The sequence below is a fragment of the Manis javanica genome, chromosome 14 (assembly GCF_040802235.1).
Source record: "Manis javanica isolate MJ-LG chromosome 14, MJ_LKY, whole genome shotgun sequence".
In the NCBI taxonomy this organism is placed as follows: Eukaryota; Metazoa; Chordata; class Mammalia; order Pholidota; family Manidae; genus Manis; species Manis javanica.
Window position 1 is genome coordinate 71,146,263 of NC_133169.1, and position 15,000 is coordinate 71,161,262.

Below are 15,000 nucleotides of genomic sequence, written 5' to 3' on the forward strand. Positions count from 1 at the left end.
GGAAGAGGGGCTGTTCCAGGCTATTCTTAATTTCCCAAATAGGCTCTCAGGTCAAGAAGAGCCACAACTACCTGCTGACTTGCCTGTAATTGGATACCCCTTGTGTGCATAACACAGGAACCCTCCACACCAGGTACTTGCCTTTCTCTGGGGACAATCAGGTCTGCTCACCTGCCTTTTAGTTAAAACTTCCCTGAACTACACTGTTTCAGGACTTTGTCACCAGCCCTTTTGGTCAGATGGGGCTGGAAGACACACTACACTGTGGAAGGGACTATGATTCAGTTACTTGTCTGGGTATGAGCAAACCAGATGTTAGGGCCAGCAAAACTGCTTGAGGATCCAAGTCAGGAAGGTCTGTGCCCCACTGAGTTGTGAGATCAGAGTAGGGAATCCCACAAAATAACCCACAGTGCCGCAGGGTTAGTTGATCCCTGAGGCTCCCTTTTCCCACTGGAGGAACCCTAGGCTCAAAGGAGACCCGTCTGTGTGGTGCTTCACTGGCCTGGGGGAATGGCAATGCAGTCAATGGGCAGCTGCTTCTCTGACCTTTCTAATGCAGTCTGCCTTGGTCTCTGTGATATAGGGGTGCTTCAGTCTTGCCCCTGTGATCCAGCATTCTCTCAGTGGTGTCTTAAACAGCTGTTAGTTCTTAATGGGTGGAGCAAAGTCAGGGTCAACCTATGTTACTTCTTGGTGACATGAATTCTTCCCAATTTTAATGAGAATGACTTTAACATTTCATTATTTGAAATGATATTGATATTTGTTATGATGAGTAGTTTAATAAAACTTAGGTAGTTTTTAAATATTTTTCCAATTTTTTTTATGAGTAGAAATGGTTGCCAAATTTTATCATCTTCCTTTTCAGTTTCTGTTGATTTGATCATCCTGTCTTTTCCTTTTAAAATATTCAGCTCATATATGTCCTACTTTTATTGTAGCTATTAGAAATGTATGAATATGGACACTTGCACAGGGCCTGCCTATCAGCAGACTACAGCAGCCAGATTACTTGTCTGTGGACGTTGCCAGCTGGCCCACTCCCCATCTGCACAACCTGCCAACCATCCCACCTATGGACCTTGCCAATTGGCCCACCCAAAGTCTTTGGCCAGGCTAACTGGTGAGTGACTTTCCCTGCTGAAACCAGTCTATGAAGTCTATTAGTGTTGACAGCACCTTCAAATGTGCAGACAACAGTGTAAATCTATTAGGGTCATGAAAAATTAGGGAAGTGTAACTCCACCAAAGGCACAAAATAAAGCTCTAGGAACCAACTCTAAAAAGTGGAGATCACTAACTGCCTGATAACAAAATCAAAATAATTATCTTAATGAAGTTCAGTGAGCTACAAAAGAACAGAGATGTAAAACCAAATGGAATCAGGAAAATAATATGTGAAGAAAATGAGAAATTCAACATCCTCTCATGATAAAAATTCTCAACAAATTGTGTGTGTGTATATATATATATATATATGTATATATATACACACACACAAACAATAGAATGGACATTGCCAGAGGCTGGAGGGAGAGGAAAAAGGGGGAAGTATTAGTCAAAGGGTACAAAGTTTCAGTTATACGAGATCAATAAGTTCTAGAGGTCTACTGTACAGCATAGCGCTCATAGTTTACAATACTTTATTGTATACTTAAAATTTTGCCAAGGCGATCTTAAGTGTTTTTATCATCAAAAAATAAATAGTAAACAAAGAGGGTAGGAGGAAACTTTTAGAGGTGATGGAGATGCTAACGGCATAGATTATGGTGATGGTTTCACAGTATATAGTTATCGCCAATGTTATCAAGTTGAATATATTAATTGTGTACTGTTTTTTGTATGTCTTACCTCAATATAAAGAGCTTTTATAAAAAGAGAAAGTTACAGGCTGGTACTAACAAGATGATTGTAATGGTATACCTTTCTCTTGTTTGAATGAGTGAATAAGAGAGAAGTTCTTGGGAATCCTGCCATTTTTACAGCATGTTGTCTGCAATTTTTATTACTTGAACTATTATTAGTAATTCATCTCACAATAGACTGCAGCACAACTGAGTGTTAGAATCCCTACTAAAAACCACTGCATTAAGTTTTTCATTTCCTCTGGCTCTGTACTTTCAGTCCTCTATCCCTGGATGGCAGTGTTGTTCTCCAAATTTCTCATTACAATTCAAACTTGAAACGTTAAATAAATAAAGCAATCTAAATGAATGGCTTATGTGGCATTTTCTGAATTAGAAGGAAAACAGATGTATCTATCAGATTTTATATTTCTGTAATCTCTAAGAATAACCCCTGAGGTTTTAATTTTTTATTTTAAGTAATTTACTAAACAATAATCAAACCTCTAAGTGAAGCACTAACAGATTTAATATTTAATGTTTTATATATAGATGTTACATAGAGACACATAAACACACACACAGACATATATATGTACATACATATACTGAAACGTGTAAATAGTTACTGGATAGGAAACAGGTAATTGGTGAATCACCAAACTAATATGCTTACTAAATCAATCCTCTAACAGATTATTTTTTTGACCAAATTTCATTTGAATTTTTACAGAGTATTTGGTTAGATTTGTTATTTTCTACCTCCAGAAACTCTAAAGAAAAGTTTTATTTTAGTAATTGTAAATCTTAAAAATTTGAAATAGCTAGTTAATATACAGTTAAGTTTCACAAAATCTGAAGGCATTTTGGCTATAAGGGTTGGCTCTGGAATCAGACTATCTGATACCATATTTTAATTCTATCTCTTAATAAGTATGTGCCCTTGGGCAAATTGCATAAGGTATGACAAGTTTTTTTTTATTTATAGGAATGAGAATGATAATCAACCTCACAGGATTACTGTGATGATTAAATGAAAACACAGCATAGAGTTCTTGATGAATATTTACCTCTCAATAATTTAAACTGCTATTATGTCCATTTCTCATTTGATCTTGACAGTAACTTTGTGAAACAGGTATACCTATGAGGGATTCATGTCTTATGAATAACAAATATGCCTGAGTTCACAGAGGTAAAAAGAGGTTAATCCAAGTCTCTTGACACAAAATCACTGGTGGCAGTTTTATAAAAACTCCATAATATGGATGAATAAATTACTTTAATAATTTATGCCCTCTGTGCCATTCTTTCCTAGTCACCTAATTATTTATTGATTGTTCAATAATTAATGAGCTAATGCACTTTGTAAATTACAAATCTCTTCACATATATGATTTATTTCTTTTAATTATTTTCCCTGTAGCCCAAGATAGGCTCAAGATTATGCAACAAAGCCTATAATAATTTAAAGCTAAGTTAACGTTATTAAAGTACAATTCAGATTCATTTTCTGTATCGTGATTGGCTTTGATTCATTTTAATTAACACTTTGAGCATCTATTCTGCAAAGTGTTGCACTATTTTCCATAGGAGACAAATGATTAGAGTATTGTTCTTGCCCATGTTCACAGTGGATTTAGACAGTAGTGACTTTAATAATTCTAACATCCAGGCCATGCATTAAATGCCATAGAAAGAGTATTATAGGGAAATGAGAGAGCAATTTGATTAGAAGATTTCCTAGAGAAATTTTCATACACTCTTGACATTTCCAAAAACATTGTTAGACAAAGAAATTGAAACCCATATACACATCTCTTAAAAATGATAATTCACTTAAGTTACTGAAATTTTTATAAAATGAAGCAGTCTTTTGAGGCAAAAACCAAATTCCATCAATCTTATTAGACTGGGAGAAGCAGTTTTCAAAATACCTGAGAATTTATGAGTTTGTAAGTGCCTGAGTATAATCAAGGGAAATTTTGCTTCAATTATATTGAAACATAAAGATAGAAGTTTGGGAAAGAGTGAAGTGAATAGTATAAAACCCTGTTCAGAGAAAACATTTTTAACTTGAATGTGACCATCAAGGAGCATGGGATTTGTATCAAATCTTTTGGGTCATTTGTCCATTGAGACTGAGAGGAAGATAAGATGAATAGCCTGGAGACATAAATTTAGCAGGTCATTTAGCCTCTCCCTGAAGGAATTCAGTGCTATTTCTCTGGTGAGGATTAGAGTTGGAAGAAGAAGCTGTTATTTTTTCCAACTCATAGTCAGAGTTCCTCAAAGTGCTATCTCTGCTTCACTTTTCAGCTGCTCCTCAATGTACTGCACTTGGAATCCCATTACCACTCCACTGAAACACAGCTTTGTCAGGGCACTTACCTGGGCTTTAGAGTGATCTGTGTACAAAATATACCCCTTGCCTTGCCAGGACTGACTCACCTGAATGTGTTGGCTGAGCCAGTGGCCCTCTTCCTCTTTTGTCTCCCACATGTAATATTATCTAAGCCAGAAGCCCTGCCAAACAGATGTACTATATGTAGTGGTTGCTTCATAACAGACTTTTTCATACCTGATTCTAGGCATATGGACGCTATTGGTCCAACAAAGAATTATCCAGCCCAAATCTCAAGAGTGTTGGAGATGAGAACTGCTGGTCTGTGTTCGTGTCTATAAGACCCTCTTCATTTACAGTGGAGTGCCAAGGGCCAGGCTGTGGGAGACGTCAGTTCCGGGCACAGGAAATGAGGGCGGGGGTAGGGATTTGTCTGTAGAGAAGTTAAAATCAATTATAATCCTGACTAAAAGTCAGTCTGCTTTTATTCATACATGAGAAATCCTTTAAAAAACCAGTGATAAAATTCTCCTCCCCAAGTAAGTATTTTGTCAGTTTAATTTCTAAATGATTATCTCAATTTTGCTATTAAGTTTTAAAAATTTACATGTAAGCTTCAAAATTAGCAAATTTTTATTAACTTTAATAAACATCGAATTCTGTATAAAAGTGAGTTTGCACAACCATTTATGCATTTGGACCCCTGATCCATGTAGACTCAGTTACATCTATTAATAGTAAGTTTGTGTAATAGTTTGGAATCAAGCTCACTTTTTGACATTAGTTCATTTGCAAACCCTGTGATAGGACATACTAGTGCATTTAGCAGTGATTCAAAATAATAATAGTTGTATGTGATTTTTCAACTTTTTTCCTAGTGTGAGGTTTTAGATAAGGTTAATAAAAAAAATTCACAAAAATTTGCATCCTTCAACATTATATAATGAAACACTAAGCTTTAAAATCATTTCTGGAACAGGGGCATAGAGAAAAAATGGAAAAGGATATCAATGCAATACCAACAACTAAAAAAGTAAGAAAATGGACATTCACATAGAAAGAAGAATCAAATTTCAAAGAAGAATGCCAGAAGGAAACAACACAAGTTGGGAGTACTACATTGCCACAAAAAAAAAAAAGAAAAGAAAAGAAACAACAATATTTGAGTGCTTCAACTGTTTTTACTAAAAAAGTACACTTGTTCTAAAGCAATGGATCAAATAGTGTCCATGTTGTTTATCATTCAGCCATTTTTCTCTGATTTGTGAATAAGAAAAAGTATTCTGTGGTTGTAACCTGTATTATAGAAATTTGTGATGAACTTCGTGGTGAAAACATTTCAGTGGAGATATTTTTGACTAAAGAGCCACTTGAAATCACTAGCATACATCCTGAAGAAACAAGGACATGAATAATATAGTAATCTTTGCAGTTTATTACAAAAAGGATTACAGTGAATCTCTGACTAATGTGTTTCAATGTTAGAGACTTTTTTCAGTAGTTGCATATGTTGCTCCATGTGAAACATCAACATTAAAATTAATTAAAAGTGTTCTTCCACTCTAAGTTAGGAGAAATTGAAAATCTGGCTATGTTATATAATAAACATGAATATGTGAAGATCAACTTTTGATTAAGTTTTTCACAAATACCCAGAGATTTAAGCTTGAAAACAAAAACCATAAAGTTATTTTTGAGTGCCGTGATACACCCATATGTAGGAATACATTTTCCTTTTTTAAATGAATACATTAATATTCATCTATTACTGTCTTCTTTTCATATTCTAGGATTTAATTAATTATCTTTAGTTTTTAAAATACTTCATGAATTTATATACAAAATTCAGTGAATAACAATTTCACTGTGTGTTTTCTTTTCTGGCCAGTATTTATTGTTTCTTTTTACACCTATTCCTCCAAATAACTTTTTTCATAGAAGATGATGGTATTAAAAATTATTTGTTCTGGAAATACAATAGGTTATGCCACTGATACTTAAATTTGATATATCTGAACAAGAGGAAAACATGGTGGTGTGAATAGTCTGGTGGAAATTTCCCAAAACCACATATATTTTGAAAATATAGCAAATACAACTATTCCTAAAAGAGAGACCAGAAGTAGCAGTACACCAACCAGTCTACATCTGGGAGAAGTCAAACATCTCACAGAAAAGGGTAAAGTAAAAAGCCATTACTCGGCAGGATCCAAGCACTCCCCTGACCCCAGCTCACCAGTGGGAGGAAAAGAATCAGAGCAGGGAGGGAGTGGAAGCACAAGACTGCAAATAACCAGCCCTAGAAATCTGCCCCAGGAGCAGAGACTCACACTGCAGGGTGCTCTGGAGATTATAGGGGAGCTAAAAAGCAAAGTCAGAGACTAAGACTGCAAACAGGTTCCCACAACCAGCTGCCCTGGGACAAAAGAAAAGCAGGCACATTAAAAGTCTTAAAGAGGCAAGGGTTTAACAAGTGAACAAAATCATCCCAGCACACTCAACCCAGCAGGCTGAGAACTTTCAGGAGTGTCAGGCACCCTATACCCCTGGTTGGCAATGCAGCTCTGAGGCCCCTTACCATGATAAACAGCCTGCCATTCCTTCCTTCACACCGCAGCTGCACGTAAACTGGCTGTCCCTGACACTGCTGCAGACTGGCTGGAGGGCAGCCCTGCCTACAGCAACTACACAGCTTAATGCAGAGGCTTTTCCCTGTGCATGGCTAACCATCCCAAACCCAGAAGCTGGTCCTTGTGTGTGACTGACTGGCACAGACAGCAGAGTTGGGCACTGAGACCAAGAGGCATGAAAGGGCTTTGTTCTTGTGACAGAACCAGCGCCGTTTGCCTGTGATACCTGCCAGCACCCTAGGCCATCCCAAGGGCCGCCCCACACACAGCAGTTTAGGGGATTAACCTAGAGGCGGCTGTCTGTGCGTGATTAACCAGCAAAGACAGCAGAGACAGGTGCTGAGATGGGGAGCCATGAAAGGGCTTTGTCCTCATGGCAGACACATGTGCTTCTCACCTGTGACCCCTTCCAGTGCACTAGGCCATCCCGAGGGCCACCCAGCCCATGGCAGCTTAGGGGATTAATCCAGAAGCCGCTACTTGTGTGCAGTTAACTGGCACAGGCAATAGAGACAGGCATGGCAATTGGCAAGCAAGAAGGGACTTTGTTCTCCCAGCTGACATCTGTGCCACTCACCAGCAATCACTCCCATCGCTCTAGGATCTTGAAAAGGCAGAAGAAACTTATTCAGTCCAAAATCCCTCAAAGACCAGAAAGAGGGCTCAGTGAGACAGAAATCAATCTTCCTGAAAAAGAATTCAAAATAAAAGTCATAAGCATGCTGATGAAGCTACAGAGAAATATTCAAGAGCTAAGGGATGAATTCAGGAGGGAGATAACAGAAATGAAACAAAAAATGGAAGGATTTAAGAGCAGACTGGATGAGGTGGATGAGACTGTTAATGGAATAGAAATCAGAGAACCAGAATACAGAGAAGCTGAGAGTGAAAGAGAATAAAGAATCTCTAGGAATGAAAGAATATTAAGAGAACTGAGAACTGTGTGACCAATCCAAACAGAACAATACTTAGATTATAGGGGTACCAGAAGAAGAAGAAAAAAAGGGATAGAAAATGTCTTTGAAGAAATACTTGCTGAGAACTTCCCCAATCTGGGGAAGGAAATAGTCCCTCAGGCCATGGAAGTCCACACATCTCCCAACACAAGGGACCCAAGGAGGACAACACTAAAACATATAATAATTAAAATGGCAAAGATCAAAGACAAGGACAGAGTATTAAAAGCAGCCAGAGAGAGAAAAAAGATCACCTACAAAGGAAAACCCATCAGGCTATCATCAGACTTCTCAGCAGAAATCTTAGAGCCCAGAGGGAGTGGCAAGATATATTCAGTGCAATGAAACAGAAGGGCCTCAATCCAAGAATACTGTATACAGCAAGATTATCATTTAAATTTGAAGAAGGGATTAAACAATTCCCAGATAAGCAAAAGTTGAGAGAATTTACCTCCCACAAACCATCTCTACACTGCATTTTAAACAGATTGCTCTAGATGGAAGTATGCCTAAGGCTAAATATCTGTTACCAGAGAAAATATAACAGCAAAGGAAGTAGACCAACTAAATATTAACCAAATGCAAAATTAAATCAGCTACCCACAAAGTCAGTCAAGGGATACACAAAGAGTACAGAATATGACACCTAACATATAAAGAGGGGAGAAGGAAAAAAAAACAAGGGAGAGAAAAATTATTTTCTACTATACTAAGTAGAGACTAATATTTTTATTGTAGTTTGCTATACCTAGAATAATTATGGTTATAGTCTTAATGTAGAATTACTTTCAGAGTAATACTTACCTCTGAGCTTATTTAATAAGAAAAAGTATATTGTGTGTAGCAGAAAGACACCATTAAGGAATCCAATGTTCATGTCAAATCTTGTTAGGTTACATAGATCAGACATTTAATAAATTGGACACAACCTGACTTGGCTTTTAATCATTTATGTTGATTTTCCATGGTTGCCTCTAGTGAGGCATCCTGCTAATAAGAAAATTAGGACTGTATAATATACCATACTCCCAACAATGTAATTGGGTAATTTATCCCTTGTACTAAGAGAATCAGCCAACATATTTACTGAACAGATGCAAAGAAAGAAAAATGTGTGAGATGCTCTGACAGGATGACACCATCCACAATCCTAAACAAGAAGCATGTGCCATAAAGGCAAACCTTATATGAGAGAATAATACCTTTTAAAACACAAGTGCGATCATAAAACCATCTGCTTCATAATCAGTTTGTAAAGTGCATCTGGCATTGCTATATTGGCGTACTAAATTGTTCCTAAATGCATTTTAAAACATAAAATGAATACAGAGAGCCTACCAATTTGAGAGACTAAATGTCCAGATGGCTTCTTTTAGTACCTTTACTAATTTCATCATTGTATTTCTTAATTAAGCTCTCTCAGTAAGCATGTAACTGTTACTGTTTAAAACACATATTAATTAAATGAGTGTTTGAAGGACTCAGGTAAGTGGTGGTTTTAATTTAGTTGTATAAGTTGAACATAATTTTATTTCTACTTAATTATTCCTTTCTATTATGCTAAAAAAACTACAACACTAGAGTCCCTCTTTCAATTGTAATATTATATACAGGATGACTATATTATTAGAGGATATATATAGCAAAGTTTAAACTGATAGATTAATGTAGAACAGACAGTGGGTTCTAACAATAAGCAGATTGAAAGAGGTGATTAGAAACAATCTAAACTCAGAAGTCACCCTTAACTTTTACTATTATTGACATCAAATAATTCATATTATCTTTAAAAAAGTCAACATTGAGTTGGAAGTAATTCTTTTCTGGTTTATCAGTATTTCACAGGCAAAGTTCTTCATACTAGTTGAAGAAAAGCTACAACTAATTTATGCATGTTAGAAGGTTATTTTAATAATCACATGGACTTCATTTTTCACCATAACCCTTCTGTGAGAATTTGAACTGTCTTCTCGGTTAGGATATTAGGATTTACATTTGCATGTGTGTCTCTCTCCTGTCAATACTGCTGTTTTTAGTACAATCCTATTCCTTTTGCTGTCCTGCAGGGGGAAGAGAAATGTTTCCATTAGAATGTTTAAAAACTCTTAAAATCAACATTTAAAAATATTTAATTTCTTATCCAATATTGCTGACAATGTGAGCAAAAGACCAATGTTCTTAGTAGGTATGTGGTCCTTTAATATCCTAATAATTTTTGGAGAAATTTAGTGATATGTATCAAACTGAAAAATGTTTATGTCCTCTGATTCAGCAACCTTATTTTGAAAACTATATAGGTACTCTTTGCAAATATTTACAGATATTAATGTTCAGTTTACAAGAGTAACAGTATGGTAGTTGTAAAATATGTAAGTATAACAGAACTATGTAACACAGAAGTCTCCCATGAGGCAAGCTCAAAGTAAGAAAAGCATGCAGCTTTTGAAATATGAATATCTTCATATTTATTGAAAATATTCATTGTATTTTCATTTGCAAATTATGAAAAGTTGAAAATAAGAAAACTTTTGACTAATAAGGGACAAGTTATGAATTATGTCCCATCTGTGACCATCTTTTTGTTAAAAGGGATCCAAACTTTTAAATGCCATAAATGCCTGAAAACAAAAAAAACACTGTTGAAGTGTAGCTGCATGCTTTTGAAATCTAACATTTTCTTACTTTGGGCTTGCCTCATGAGACACTTCTGTGTTATATAGTTCTGTTATACTTACATATTTTACAACTATCATACTGTTACTCTTGTAAACTATTAATAAAGGCAAGAAATTATTTCAATGGTTGCAGTGGATACTTGGAGTAATTTTAAGTCCTCTATCCCCCTTTCCTCTATATGCAGCATTTGTTAACCCTTGCATTTTATACTATTTCTGAACTCTTTTCCATCCTTTGCTATTTAAAAATATAACATAGTTGTTACCCTTTGAATGCCAATATAATATGCCACATAATTACACTATGGTTTGCAGGGTTATTATTTTTACTGTGATTTCCATTGCATATTTCTTTTTGAAAATTTGTTTTGGATTCAGAATAATTTATTTCCTATATAGAATCAACAGACATAGTTTTGGTGGTCTTGTTTTTAGTCACTTCTGCAATGTAGTTATTTCAGCACATTCAGGCTTCCCCCCCCCACCCCATTCTAGAAGTCTCTGCTTTGAAAACTGTAAAATTAACTTTCCATACAATTATATGCCATTAAGTTTATAATACAGACTATTATTCTCTGAGAACGCAATTTTAAAAAAGCTAATAGACCATGAAGAACTTTGAAATAAAAATACAGCACAGTATTTAAACTGTATATATACTTATTTCTAAGTAAATTCCAGTTGAATTCACTATTACTTACCACAAGAGGCGTAGACATCTATAACTGCACAAATGAGAACTGTATAGCTCTTTAAGGAGAAGTATGGAGCAAATGCAGTTAGAATTAGAGCCTTTAAAAGTCAGAATGGATTATGGTGATATAAGAATACTGACTTCTTCTGAGTTTACATAATGTCTAAATGAATAGGTAAAGTAATAAATACAAAGTATTATTTCAAAACCTTTGAAGATAAACACTTGGAGAAATAAGAATAATTACATAACAGCCCAAATCACTAGCTCTTTTGGATTGTGACAGGAGATAGCGTCACTACTCTTAAGGAACTAAAGAACTAAAATTCTTTAAGAACAGCACTCTGCTTGGCACTGTCCATACCTATTTTATTTATATATAACTATAGCAGTTATATGAGGTAAGTCAGCTCGGTCCATCTGTTTCCTAAGTAATATTCTTTTCTTTTTCTCCTCATTCTAAACTCAAGTTCCTGGGTGGGACCTGGTGGTAGTATGTCAAGCCTATAATGCAGAGTCCTTAGAGCAAAGAATGGGAGAATATGAACATCATGGTTAAAATCGATTTTGAAGCTTTTATCATCAAGCTAAAGAACTTAAATTTTCATCTAGAGATTCGTAGTCACATCAGTAACATCTGTTATTACCGAACTAATAAACAATCAGGGCCCCTGCGGGAAAGGCAGCAGGGCAGGGAAAAGGAGAGTGAAAGGACTCATTAGGTACTAAAGTGTCCACAGCAATACTCCTTTGACATTTTAGGAACTCGTTGAATATGTCCTATGAAAAGCTATCTGGATCAGGAACGTGTCTACAGTTTTTCAGAAAATAAAGGACAGTGATAAATTTCATGGGAGGAAAATAATTTGACAATGTTTTTCTGCTAAAGGTTAGTTGTCAAAGATTAACTGCATGCTTTATTTATTCATTAGGTATATCTTTTTCCCTTTCAAAAATGAAAAAACTTTAACTTGATATAGGCTTAGAAGGCAGAGGAGTTAGAAAGAATAAACTGTTTCAGGATGAGCAAATTGTATGGGTAAACCACCACAACAATAATGTCGTATTGTTGGTATTTCTGTGTCCCAGGGAAACTGGATGCTGCCAGGGGTGTCAGACGTCATAAATGTGCCATATGCATGCTTTGGAACACTATGTAGATGACAGAAGGAGGGAACTTACACTGTGTAGCAGCATTGATATCAACAAATATAACTTCAATAGAAAGAATAAGACAGAAGATTTATTGAACATTATCATTTTAAATTATAAGCTATGGTTACATATAACACTTAGCATTTCCTGGATAAATCTGAATGCAACTAACACCTGCATGTTTGGTTGAAGGGAATAAATGAATTGGATGAAGCAGATATAACATAACAAGAAATGCAATACCAAAGAGGCCTTAAGAGGACTGGTGATCATGACAGGCATGAACAGTATGCAGTAAACAGTAGGATTTAGTCAGAATGAAACAGCAAAATATGAAAGGAAGAAAAGAGGATGGAAGGAAGGAAGAAAGAAAGGGAGGAAGGGAGGGAGGAGACATATTGAAAGAACCATGTGAAAAGGAGGCATAAATATTTACTAATAAAATACTGGAGTGGTAGGAATGAGCACTGGATCCAAACCCTATTTCATAAATTGAAAGCAGACAGAATTTATGTCTTCAGTTCACCCCCTTGCCCTCCTTGGATGGATAGTGGAGAGGGGGATCAAGATGATGGATTTCTGATGATGACTTTTGTGTGAATGTGTTATGTACCTCCAACAATTAGCCTTAGTGACTGCCAAGCCTTTGCTGTTTTGAAGTTGTATGCATTTTATTCCCACTGGACACAGTACATTTGATTCATCTTACCAGCCAACTAGAGTGCCTGAGGCTCAGTTCTCCAATTTGCCCCCAGCTACTGTCTGTCACAATTTCTATGACAAAGCCTTTTAAGGTATGATTTGTTATATTTGGATTACTTCCATGAAATGATGTTCAGTCTGTCCTCACCACCAGGACTTGGTTAATTCTCTGTAATTCTCCTATCAGTTTTACTATATATTTTCTTATAACTTTTCTCACTGAATTTTGTGCATTGAAGTATCATTTACATATAGTAAATCATACAGATTTTATGTGTAGAATCATGTATGTCTTATTTGCTTCTGAATGACAATACTATTGACCTTTGACATTGAAGCACTCATGTCTAGAATAGTCTCACTTGTATCTAATACTCTATATTCTAAATTCTAATAGCATTTATGTGTAGAGTATTCTATATTCTAATAAGTACTATTAGAATATAGAATATAGAGTATTAGACTACTCTAATGTAGTCTATATTTAATTTATAGTTTTACTACTTGCAACTTTGCATTTATTTTTCTGAAAATAATAGCTCAAAGTGCAGGCTTATGTCCAAAATTAAAACAAATGAAATAGATCATTTTTTTATTGAAAGATCCTATCTTGAAGGATTGATTTTATTTAACTTCCCCTTAGTAATAGAAAAGCTACAGATTCACACAATTTGAGGGAGTTAAGAGTAGACAGGATTCCAAAATTTTTACCTAACCTGATTTACAGAAGTTCTATCATGTTCTCCTTTGCATCTGTTAAATGGAACCTGCTTTTCCTCACACTCTCATTATGATGTAGTTTCAGGAATGGAATGCACTTTACTCTCAGTTTTGCTTTATTTTTACAGGGTTCCCAAACTTTCTGGCTCAAATAAATTTCTAGAAAGCCTTTTAAGAAGCACTTACAAATTATTTCAGATCCTTGGTATTTATTGTCCTTATATATTTGAGTGGGAGAAAAATCTGTAAATATTACACATTATTGAAAATGCAGCACACTTCTTGGCTCAGTTTGTGCAAGTTAATCCTTATAGTGTCACACTGAATAAAACAATAACTGAGATATGCCTGAAGATATTAACTTCTAATAAGGAACCCAATTCTTCTTTGTTTAATTTCAATAACAGCTATGAGTGAGTTACAGTAATTTAGATTGGCCTGATTTTTATTCTTCTTTTAAAATTACAGTCAACTCTATATTTAAAAATTATATTACTGGTTTTCAAACATAAATAATTCTTATAGAATTTTCATAAGTTTTGCCATGTCCATGTGCCCCCCCTCTAATTATTGACTTAATGTTTTCTGTTAAAATGACTATCTTCATAGGAAAACAAAACCAAATACTGTTTTAGTCTTGTCCTTACAATTGCATCACAGTTTTGATGTATTAGTAATATGTTTTGATATATACTTAATAAACCCATTACCATCAAAATTAACAATGTTGATGTATGTACTAACTAAAATCATATCAAGTGCTCAGTGTCAGGTGTGCCACCTCTTGGGAATGACTCTTATTATATTATGCATCATTATGATCTGAGGGAATGAGGATCTTTGGGCATATCTCTAGCCTGTGAATGTAGTTAGTCTAATAGGTCTACAGTCTCTGTATCTGTCATTGTAGTGCTAGTAAAACTTGGTAAAATGATCAACTGGTTGGAATCATAGGTTTCAGTGTACAGAAGTCTGAGACAAATATAGATAAACTACTTTGAATTTCTGTTTTAAAAATGGTATGTTAGATTAAAATGTAGATTGAGATACTATGGGAAGCGATCCCACAAAAATGTATATTATCTCTGAAGAAATCCTCAATGCCAAAACTTGTCTGCTAACAGTAGTGGCATATCTAACTTTTTGTGGGCAAAAATAGGAATCAGAGAAAAAGGAGAGATAAGTGTCTCAAAATAGGAAAAATGGCCACCTAGGATATTAGTAAATAAACAAGAGACTGTTACAGGGTTTTCATAAAAGTCAGATTGTCATGGTGC